This window comes from Colobus angolensis, unplaced genomic scaffold (assembly GCF_000951035.1).
Source record: "Colobus angolensis palliatus isolate OR3802 unplaced genomic scaffold, Cang.pa_1.0 Scaffold356, whole genome shotgun sequence".
NCBI lineage: Eukaryota > Metazoa > Chordata > Mammalia > Primates > Cercopithecidae > Colobus > Colobus angolensis.
This window is the reverse complement of record NW_012116888.1, coordinates 608,243-620,379: the sequence shown is the minus strand read 5'-3', so window position 1 is coordinate 620,379 and position 12,137 is coordinate 608,243. Positions and strand designations below refer to the sequence as shown.

The window sequence follows — 12,137 nt, the reverse complement described above, 5'->3', positions numbered from 1 at the left end:
TAAGCTTGCACTTGGCATATTTTTAATGATTTTTTTAACATTATCTTTTTTATTAAAAAGAATGTTCTTAGAACGGGTTGACTAATACCTTGAGAAGTTTCCCACTCTTGAGTATCTGTGGACAAACCAATGATGGAGTTTTGCTAATGGAGCTAAAATCCTTTTTTATATGGAAGAAGGAAATCTGTTTCCCTCTCTTAGTGCACAGTGTAACTTCAATATATAGTACATCGTGAAAAAACCATGTCATCAAATTCAAGTATCAAAATAATTTTGCTGGTAAGGAACTGTGATGACAGACCTTTTAAATAGCTTGAAATTTTAAAATACTGATTTAGAGGTTAAAAAGAAAACCTTAAATAATTATTTGTAAGATATGTTAATAGCTTGGTAGTAGGAGCTAAAGATTAGTCTATTTTATTTAAAATTAGGACTAAGAGTATTTTCCAGCGATTTCTGAAGCAAAAAGGTTAGCTCCACTTTAACTTAGCCAGTTGTTAAGTGGCATCTTGGTTCTGAGGTGAAAGAGATGGTTTATTTTTTTCACACTTTTTTTGGTCAACCCACATGAAAAACAAAACAACTACATCAAAAACAAAGTGAACTAGAAGTCAGGAGAAATTCTACAAGATCGGATCGATGGTTCTAACCTTCCCTGGGGACCTTTTTTTTTTTTTAAGTATTGCTGCTATTTCTGTTGGTCTGGACCTCCGCCTGGGTTTTAAGAGTTCTGAAAGCTCCCCAGGAAATTGTAATATGTGCCACATTGAGAACCGCTATACTGGATCAGTGTTTCCCAATGTTAATCATCAGAATCACTTTGGGGAATAAATTTTTGTTCTGCCCAGAGCAACTGAATCAGAATCTCTAAGGTATTTTTCGTAGGCTCCCTGTATAATTCTTAAGAAATTTGGGGGAAAAAATGGACTAATCTGCGGGATCCCAAAATACTGTATCTTTCCATGTTATAGCTATTTTATGTTGTTATAAAAGTTTCTGTGAATTAAGTGGAGAAAAAGATATGACACTTGGTGTATGGAGCTAGGCTTTGTCTCAAGGATTATTACTATTTTTTATTTTTAATTTTTTTGAGATGGAGTCTCACTCTGTTGCTCAGGCTAGAGTGCAGTGTGGCGATCTCGGCTCACTGCAAGCTCCGCCTCCCAGGTTCACGCCTTTCTCCTGCCTCAGCCTGCCTAGTAGCTGGGAATACAGGCAGCCACCACCACACCTGGCTAAGTTTTTGTATTTTTAGTAGAGACCGCGTTTCACCATGTTGGGCAGGCTGGTCTTGAACTCCTGACCTCAAGTGATCCACCATCCTTAGCCTCCCAAAGTTCTGGGATTACAGGCGTGAGCCACTGCGCGCAGTCAAGGATACTCTTTTTGTAACATTTTCAAAAATTAAGGCATATTGTGTGTGCAGGAAAAAAACGAAGCCTATGATTTATATTTACAATTGCTTTGATTTTATACAAATTAAAATATTACTGTTTATGTGAAAATGAGATTCTAAATGTAAATGGAATTCACAGAATGCATAGTATTTTTCTCCTTTAAAGAATAGAGTCTCGCTATATGCCCAGGCTGGTCTTGAACTCCTGGGCTCCAACCATTCTCCCATTTCAGTCTCCCGGAGTGTTGAGATTACAGGCGTGAGCCACCATGCCTGACCTTGTACATGTTATATAGTGAACATTTTGCACAGGATTGTTTGCCAAATGAATAACTTTAAAAAAATATCCATTTAGTGTACTTTCCTTTAAATATTTTCACACCTGGAGTTAAAACATTGTATTTTATAAAATGTTATTAATATAAAAATATTTGTAAATAAACTTGTGGCTATGTAGAATGTAGTAGAGGACTTTTGCATAAGCCTAGAGCCTAGTTTCTAAAGGTCTTTAGAAATAGGTAATGATTTGGAAAGGAAAGAGTTGGGGGAAATCAGAGGGAGGTATAATTCTGGTCTCTTGTCATTTAGTTCTCTTTCATTCAGTTCTCTCAGGCACAACTCCAGCCGCTTAGTTTTATATTTCAGCTGGATGTTCACCCAATTAAAACAATTCACAAACAATAACTGAAGACGAAACACTATGAGTCCTTTCTTTGGACACATCTGTAGTAGAGTAGGAAAAGATAAATATAAGGCAAGTAATTGTTACAGAATTTTCTGAAATATACTAATGGTAAAAGGTTTTATAGGGCCTGTACTGGGGAAAAAGATAATTTTTTAACATGAACCATTTAAGAGCTTGTAAGTCTCAAAGAGTCTTTAATTGATAGGTGGTATGAATAATACTCTACTTTGGGAGGAAGTTTATAATATATAAACAACCTCCCCACCCTTCCCTCGCTGCTTCTGTCCTGTACAACAAGAACAACAAAACTCCAACTAGTCAGAATTGCAAGTGGTTTATACTCCCCCCACTCCCCCAGTATAGATTGAAAACTTGCTAAGAGACTGCACTGGATAATCTGAAGGGATGAGGATGGAAAAGATGATTATACTTTTCATTTGCAACAGGACTTTCATTTGATTTTCACATTAATCCCATGTAGTAGTTAATTAAGGTAGTATTACAAGGTTCAGTGAATTGTCTAAGAACTCACAAATACAACCTAGATAAGAACCCAGGTATTATTATTTTCACTCTTGGAATATTATTTTCCTACTTGGATATTGTTTTCCCTCTTCGTTAAGTTTGCACAGCAAAGTAATGGAATAAGTTCTGGGCTTTGATTCTTGAGTAGCTTGGAATTGTAATGTGTTACATTTGAGAGAGAGCCCTTCATTTTGAATAAAACCTTGGTTCTGATCCTGATCTTCTAAGTTGGTTAAAGCTCTTCCCTCTTTTCATGATTTTTTTCACTTGTGAAATGAAGTAGTTGCACTAGATCATTTTCAATTTTCCTTCCCACTTTAAAAAATCAATTTTAGTTTAAAAAATTGCAGATGCAGCCGGGCGCAGTGGCTCAAGCCTGTAATCCCAGCACTTTGGGAGGCCGAGACGGGCGGATCACGAGGTCAGGAGATCGAGACCATCTTGGCTAACACGGTGAAACCCCGTCTCTACTAAAAAATACAAAAAACTAGCCTGACGTGGTGGCGGGCGCCTGTAGTCCCAGCTACTCGGGAGGCTGAGGCAGGAGAATGGTGTGAACCCGGGAGGCAGAGCTTGCAGTGAGCCGAGATAGCGCCACTGCACTCCAGCCTGGGCTACAGAGCGAGACTCCGTCTCAAAAAAAAAAAAAAATTGCAGATGCCTTTTCTCAGATCAGACTACACTTTTTGCTTCACACAATATCTGGTTTGTAAATTAGTATATTCCGTGGAGTAAATACCTTTCCTGACTAGCCATTAACTCAAAACTTTTTGATTCCTGAATCCACTAATTTAATTATTGTTGAAATTACTAAAGGAAATTTTTCTTTAGCAAATGTAAAAACTCCTATCAGGTCTCAGGTTTGATGTTGGAAAGCACTCTGACTCTTAGGAAGACTCTTTTTCCCCCAACCTCTCATAAAGAAATTATTTCGTTCATTTTAAAATTTCATTCATTACATTTTCATTCTTAAGACAGTGTTTCCTCTCTGCTAAGTATAGTGTTAAGCACTGGCAAAACAACTCTGGACACAACATCATGAACTTGCTCTCTGGGATCTTATAATCTAGCTGCAGAAACAGATTGGTAAATACATAGTTATAGCACAAGTACCATAATGGAGGCCTGAACTGAGTGTTATGGGGGTACATATGAAGGCTTCTGGGAGACATCATGGCATAGCTAGACCTGGAGGATGAATAAAACTTGGGCCAAGTAAATGCAGAGATACACAAAAAGCTTGGAGAAATGGCACAAGTAGGTTCAGGGATGATAAAAGTGTTAGTATGTGGAGAGTGTACAACTATTTTGGGGAATGGGGAAACGGATTAAATTTGGGGCCAGACCCTGAAGGATGTGGGGATCCCATCAAAGTCCTTTAAGCAGGAGAATGATCAGATGCATTTTTTGGTATACTGCCTGGGGGATAGGAAGACGTGGACTACAGAAGGGGAAATCAGTAGAAGGAAGACAAGTTAGGAAGCTTTTCAGTCATTTTCATTAAACATGAAGCTTAATACAAATTGTTCTAGGATTAGGAATACAGCAATGAAGAAAAAAAAATCCTTGCGTAATGAAACTTACATTTTCTTGGGAGAGAGAGAAAATAAATGTGAAAAACAGATGTGTTAGATGGTGATAAAGCAGAAAGGGAGACGGGGAGTCAAGTGGATGTGGGGAGGGTGTTTAGGGAAGCACTTGTGAAAGAGTAACATTTGAGCAAAGAACCCTGATATAAGATAACAATCCAGACCCAAGATATTTGAGGAAAGAGCATCCAAATAAAGGGAGTGGGAGGTAGAGAAAGCCTGGGCCAGGAATGAGCCTGATTTGATTGAGGAAAACACAAGGGATGTGGCCAGAGAAAAGAATGAGCAAAGGGGAGAGTAATAAGAGAATAAATTAGAGGGGTAATAGGCAATTGTATAGGGCCTTGTAAGCCATTGTGTGGACCTTGGATTTCACTCTTGAGTGGCCTGGGAGCCACTGGGGGATTGACCATAGGAGGGACAGGATCCTCTATGGTATATGGTAAATGAGTAGTATGGTAAATGCAGTAAATGAGTAGTAAAAGGAACTGCTGTGGTAATTTAGGTAACAGATGATGATGGTTTAGGTGAAAATGGTTGGATTCTGGATATGGTTTGATTGGTGTTAGAACCAATAGGATTTGCTGGTGGCTGGATGTGGACAATGAGAGAATAGAATGAGCCAAATCTATTGTAAACATCTCGAAATCAGATGAGGACTTGACCCAAAGGCCTTGGCAATGAGGAAGTAGACAGGCAAAATTCATGAGGTATTTCTTAGCATTGATAGAGTTGGATATAAATATCTGGAATTTTTAGCTGATTGAAATGTTAGTTGAAATGAATAATACCACTCCAAGTATGTATGTCAAGAGGTATGGAGAAGAGCACAGAAGTTTTTGGAAACCAAGGGAGAAGAAAAGAAGGTATAGTCACAGCAGTAAAGAAAAATTAAGGTTAAAATAGGTCACAAGATATACCTTATACTAAGTTAAAATATTTTAAAGTTTGAATGAAAGGGTGCTGCAGGGTTTGCACACTGGTGGGCTTCAGGCTTAGAATCTGCTTATACTGTTTTTGCGTGACAGAATGTTTTAAAATATCTGTATTTGAAAGCATTTAAGGCTTGATTTGTGCTCTGCCCTCCACAGTCTTATCACTCACAGTTTCTTGGCAAACTCACCACTCAAGATGTCCCTCACTTATCTAGGGGATCTGCCTCACTAGGGTAGACATTTAGGTTTATGACTCTTATGTATTAAATCAAGTTTTCGCCTGGACAGATTGGCTACCAAAAAGAACCTCATAGATGGGTGACCTTGAATTCACCAGATCATGCCTTCAGTCCAGAGCGGCCGGAGAACTCTATTCTCTTGTGCATTGATGCCCCCGGAGTTGTGGAACACAGTGGCCCTGCTTTAATTTTTTAAATTTAGAAACCGATCAGTGTCAGAACAATCAGACACAGGAATGTTAATTCATGTTCAGAAATAATAACAAGACTAGCATTTGTTTAGCACTTTCTATATGACAGGTGCAGTTTTAAGTGCTTTACATGAATTGTTTAATCCTCACAACAACCCTGGGAAATAGGTCCTATTATTAGGCCCCTTTTCTACAGATGAGGAAACAGACAACAGATTGGTAAGTTTCCCAATATCACAAAGTCAGTCAGTAGGAACTCAAAGTAACCTGACTCCAGAGCCCACACTCTTATCTGAGCATATACATCCCCATCACAAGAGAATGCCAGTTTATTTAAGTAAAATAAGGACTAGAAATTTACATCAGGGAGTGTATTCTTTCAATGTAGAATGCTGAATGGAAACCCAAATTTCAGTAGTTGCCTACTGAGCAAGATCATGAGATAATAACAAGGGAGTTGATTATAAATGACGAGAAGTTTTAAATGGCATCAGCTCTGATAAAGTGATAATCCCAGCTCCATAATATACTTTTCAAGCAGTTGCTTACATCAATCTGCCTTATAGGATATCGTTTCTCCTGGGTAATGCTTACATGATAGTGTTTTGTACCTTTCCTTTTTCACTGCTTCCATTGCTGACCGAACTACTCACCTCCATATTTCTGGTAGATACAGTTCTTTTCATTGCATGTTAGTATCTTAAATTTAGTTAGTCCTATCTTTTACTTGATCCTCTGTGCTTGACTTCCTAATCTCTGTTCTGGTTTATGTTTTAGTTTTACAGTTGAGCTTTCTGAGGACATTCTTATTCCCAGTATCTTTTTTTGGTGGTTGGGTTCTGGGAGGTGTTATTTGACTGCTGCTGATGTGTACCAACCAAGACAGTAATCATTGAGTGACTAACAATAATGATTTCAGCAGATTATTATTACTCTTGGCAAAGAGCAAGCTTCCTCTATTATGATTTTGTATTTGTTTTATTTTGCTTTATTTGTAATTTAAGTTCTAGCTTAACATTAATACTTCAGATAACTGTTAATATACTTTCATAAATCATACCCGCATTCTTGAGTGGCAAATAAATAAATAACCAAGTTCCAAGTAGTTTCTAAAGAGTAAACATTAAAAGTAAGCATAAAACTACATAAAAATCAATCGCAGTCTATTCATACAGTTGGTATGAAAATAACCTAGATTTGGAACCCTCATGATACTCAATATTTTACATATATCAGAGTTTATAGTTTCTATAACTTCATTTGGTACATATAGACAGAGTAGATATTAATATATTCATTTTGTAGTTTAGGAAACAGACTTGGAAGGGCAAATAACTTGTCCAAGATGACTAAGCCCTGGGTGAGAACCACAACCTATCTATGGCATTCAGTTTCAGCCGTCTTTCGCTTGCTTCATAATGATGGTTACTCTGGTATCAGTTGCTGGATTGGGATTTTGGACGTTTATAAATGTTTTTTATTTTGGATATTACTGAATCACAGACAATTTTATCTTAATTAGAAATTCATCTTATGTGACACTTGTCTAAATCTTAAAATACACCTTTTTCTAAATCTTAAAATACTAAAATTTTAATGTATAAGGGTGTAAATAATCTTTATATTTTAAGAGACTATGAAATCAAGTCTAGCTAACTTAGATCTGTAAGTTTTTAGCTATAGAAAGCAATTCTATTGTGTACAACTTTCAGCCTGTGAAGGGAATTCATTGAAAATGCATAGAGATCAGAAGAACTAACACCTTTCTTGCATGGATTTTTCTTGATTATTGGCAGTTAACAATAAAATGTTATTAGATCACTGGTGCTTCTGTGTGGGGTTGAGTTTTTGTGATATCCCCTGTTAGACCCATAAGGGAGGCTGTTTTCTACATCCTTGAAATATGTAAGATCCTCTTTTAAAATTATATTTTGTATAAGCACGTGAAAATGGAATTAAATAATGAATTGATATAGGAATTACCTAAGTATTTTGGCTGTACATTTAGTGCACAAAATATCCCTTTTTTGACTGCCAAATGGCCAAGTGTGAAAACAAATATTTGTTAAAGCTAGAGCAGAAGTCAGTATCATCATCATAAACTTCTGGCATATGTTAAGATATGAAATGTTATCCCTGAAGTTATTATAATTTATTCTTAGAAATATTAGTAATCTTATTTTAAGAGTAGGACATTGTAGTGCAGTAACAATAATTTTCTCAGTGCTGCCTGTTGCTAAATTGTTCCTGTGATTGCTGTAATGCACATACAGACACTAAATTGTGGGTCACTTTCCACTAAAGTTAGTGGAATACAAAATAGGTGGAGGAACTTTCTTCCTCTAACGTCTTTATATGTGTCTGTGTTTATATATATGTGTGCGTATATAAATATGTATACACATATCTAATATTGAGCAAAAATGATTATGTTTTACATAACTTTGGAGGTTTTCCTCATAAAATTCTAAAGTGGTAGAGTTTATAACATTCTGGTTTTTATTTATCTACCAAAAAAGTGAAGAATCCTCAAAAAATATTTTCTCTTAGAAGATTCATGGATTTTGAGTGAGTCTCAGAAAAGAAAAGGAAGAAAAAAAATTCATGGAATAAAATGAAAACTAAATATAGTCTTTAGAAATGATTTTGTTTAGTATAATGAATACTGGTAATGCAACTGAATGCACTTGAAATTATGACAAAATTTCTATTCTGCTTTGTATTTTTCATTAAAGGTTTTATAATTATTTGTTGTCTGAAAAAGGATTTAATATTCTTCTTAAATTCATTAGCTAACTCTCAATATTATTATACTATTTGCCTATTTGAAAATTGTTAATTTCTTTTGTACATAAATAGCATTCATAATTATTGTGACATTTTCCTCTTGCATTAATGTACATTTATACTTCATCTAATTGAGAAAATTTCAACATATAAAGTGAAACAAAAATTTTCATTCCAAGTTTTATGTAAAATACCTTAAATTGGAAAATGAATATTCAGATACTGAGAGTACATTTTTTTTCTTTTTGAGACGGGGTCTAACTCTGTCACCCAGGCTGGAGTGCAGTGGTGGGATCTTTGGCTCACTGTAACCTCTGCCTCCTGGGTTCAAATTATTCCCCTGCCTCAGCCTTCTGAGTAGCTGGGACTACAGGTCCACAACACCATGCCCGGCTAATTTTTGTATTTTTTAGTAGAGATGGGGTTTCACCATGTTGACCAGGCTGGTCTCAAACTCCCAACTTCAAGGGATCTGCTGGCCTCAGTCTCCCAAAGTGCTGGAATTACAGGCGTGAGCCACTGCACCTAAATGACATACTTGCAAAATATTCTCAGGCCAGGTGTGGTGGCTCACGCCTGTAATCCCAGTACTGTGGGAGGTTGAGGGTGGATCACCTGAGGTCAGGAGTTCAAGACCAGCCTGGCTAACGTGGTGAAATCCCATCTCTACTAAATAAATATACAAAAATTAGCTGGGTGTGGTGGTATGTGCTTGTAATCCCAGCTACTCGGGAGGCTGAGGCAGGAGAATTGCTTGAACCCAGGAGGCGGAGGCTGCAATGAGCCGAGATTGCGCCACTGCACACAGCCTGGGTGAGAGAGTGAGACTCCGTCTAAAAAAAAAAAAAAAAATTCTCACTTTTTGTTGTTGTTGTTCAATGATTAATAGACTATTTAAGCAAGAATATATATAGTCATCATTGCCAGACTTCTTGACAGGTTAAATGTTGGATCCAATTTTCGTTCCCAGATAAGTTTTTCTTTCCTATCCCTGTCAGTTTGAAAACATAATACCAGAAGAAGAGGGGCCCAATTCCACGCAGAGCTCCCAAGAGTGAGTTTTTAGGAGTGGGTCTGAAATTAGGAAAGACATTTGCTGATCTTGCATAGGTCCAACGAAATCAAGGCAGGATTTTTGATGACTCCTTGGCAGTTAGGGTAAGCAGGTTTCAGCCAGGCTTTTAATGGTCAACCACTTGGCTTGCGCCTGCTGGGTTTCTGGAAATATGTCCTATTTGGCTGGGTCGAGGACATAGTGGCCAGGCACTAAGGAGTATACTTTGGGAATGACGTCTTGGCGACCCAATGCACAGCTTTGTTTTGGAAACGAGATTGGCTCTGTCGTCCAGGCTGGAGTGCAGTGGCACCATCTTGGCTCACTGCAACCTCCACTGCCCGAGTTCAGGCGATTGTCCTGCCTCAGCCTCCCAAGTTGCTGGGACTATGGGTGCATACCACCACGCCCAGCTAAATTTTGCATTTTTGGTAGAGACGGGGTTTTGCTAGTCTTGAGCTCCTGTGCTCAAGTTATCTGCCCACCTTGGCCTTCCAAGGTGCTGGGCTTATAGGCATGACACTGTGCCTGGCCAGATTTTTATTACACTGTTTAGATATACTGGTAACTGAATGATCATGCAACAATCTCTGACCTTGTGACATTCAGGGATACCAAAAATGACTTGAGATGGGCCAAGGCAGAATTGGAGAAGCATACTTTGGCTGAATACTTAGGCCAAAGTATAATTTGGAACATTTCTTTTAAAAAATCTACTCCTCTTATGCCCCCCCGTTGCAGTACCTTATAGTTAATCTAGTAGCAGATACTGGATTGGGATATTAGATATTTACAGGCCAAATGCCCATTTGGGATATTACTAGGTAATAGGCCGTTCCACTCTGGTTCATTGTAGATTCATCCAGTAAGCATTTCTAGACAACTACTATATGAAAATATTGTGGAAAGTATCAACTTTTTAAACTTTCAGTATCATGACACCTAGAAGATTATTTTCTGGTACTCACATTCTAAGGGAATTTTATTTTCTGAGATTTGTTTCCGTGGAATTTCTAGTTCTCCAGTCTGCACTAAAAGCCTAAATCAAGAGGATAATTTGAAAGGTAATGAAAGTAAATCAATTCTAGCTTAGATACCCAAGAGAGTAAATGAAATATAAAAAGAATAACTTTTAAAATGTCCCAAAAAAAAGCTATGGCAAGTTAATTCACAGTTTGGTTTATTCACGCAATACTCTGTCTCTGCTTATGACATAAAGCATAATATATTTTAGGAATAGTGTGGTTTTCTTCATGATGTCAAACATACAAGCTTATGGATATATTTAAAAATTCTTAATTTTCTAGATTAATGTTCAGCACTACTTCTTCCATCTTGCATTGGATGGGGGCAGATAATTAATAATTAGCAAATATTTTCTTATCAAAAACCAATTTGTTGGAAACATTTTGAAGGAACTCTTTGTAAATGAAATACATGGCATGCCTTTCTGTTTTACCAGACAGTTGCTGATTTATCCTTTACTTGGTTACTTTGAATGATCATTAACATCTGTTGTCACCATAATCCCTGTGATCACTAGATGTCATACTCCATTTTATGTTTTAGTGTTGCCTTGGGGAGACTTTGAGAATATGAGAGGTGTTCATGCAGACTGCTGCTGTGTATTGCGTAGAGATGGAATAAAGTACAAATATCTTCAGGAACAGACTCCAAACTTAGTTTATTCCAGCTTCCTTTCATTTTTTTTTAAACCTGTTCCAGATCATTTTTCATTGTTATCCTCTGAAGGAAAATAAGAGAAATTTCCACGTAGAATCCCTTCTCCTTGGATTTATAACCTTTCCCAGTTCATTTCTGTGGAAGTATTTGTAGTCCAGCGTAGTAATTCTATTCAGATATGTATAGTTAGGTAAATCATGAAGGGAAAGGAAGCTTTCATTGAGGGCTATCTACTAGGTGGTACAATGATAGGTAATTACTTAACTTTGTCTCAATCCTTAAACAACTCTGCAGTGGTAAGGGTGATTAATTCATCCTATTTTGTAGAGAAGGAAACAATGTTAGAGGGATGGCATAATTTGTTCATGTTCATATAGGTAGTACATTGGGAAGCAGAATTTGAACACAGATCTTTCTGATTCTAGAGCTTTGTGTTCTACCTTACTATGATGCTAAGTAATTAGTTTTAATGTGCCACTTAAGTTTAAAGCCTTAAGTAGTCCTTTTAAGAAATCTTTTGTTGCTGGTTAGTCTCATTTAACACTCCTATTTTAATTTCCAGGTTCAAGTGACCTCACTTTGCCAGAACCGTGGGTCTTCATTCAATAAGAGATTTCATTCGGTTTTTGTTTTGGTTTGGATCCTCTCTAACTTTAGGTAGAAATTGCTGTTCTGACAATCACCTACCTCACTATATTCCACTCTCCCTTCTAGATATTGGTGCTCAGCCCTTTTCTGAACTGCAAACCTTATTAATAAAATAGTTTTCATTTCTTTGAGCATTCCTCTTCTCACGGCCACCCCCCCACCCCCACTGACTTTGATTTGTAGCTGAACTGAGCAACTCTTTTTTTTTTCTTTTTTTTTTTTGAAACGGAATCTTGCTCTGTTGCCCATTCTGGAGTGCAGTAGCACAATATCGGCTCACTGCAACCTCCACTTCCCAGATTCAAGCGATTTCCAGCTAATTTTTGTATTTTTAGTAGAGACAGGGTTTCAACATGTTGGCCAGGCTGGTCTCGAACTCCTGACCTCAAGTGATCCACCCGCCTC

At 37.3% G+C, this 12,137-nt stretch overlaps 1 long non-coding RNA gene across 1 annotated transcript in view; it reads left to right on the top strand.

Annotated features, from left to right (window-relative positions):
- Nucleotides 1–1,090: 1,090 nt before the first annotated feature.
- LOC105519644 overlaps nucleotides 1,091–12,137 on the top strand; it is an 11,947-nt gene continuing 900 nt past the window's right edge. Inside the window, exon 1 of the long non-coding RNA XR_001003004.1 lies at nucleotides 1,091–1,215. This is a non-coding gene — a long non-coding RNA (uncharacterized LOC105519644). The remainder of the gene's footprint in view (nucleotides 1,216–12,137) is intronic.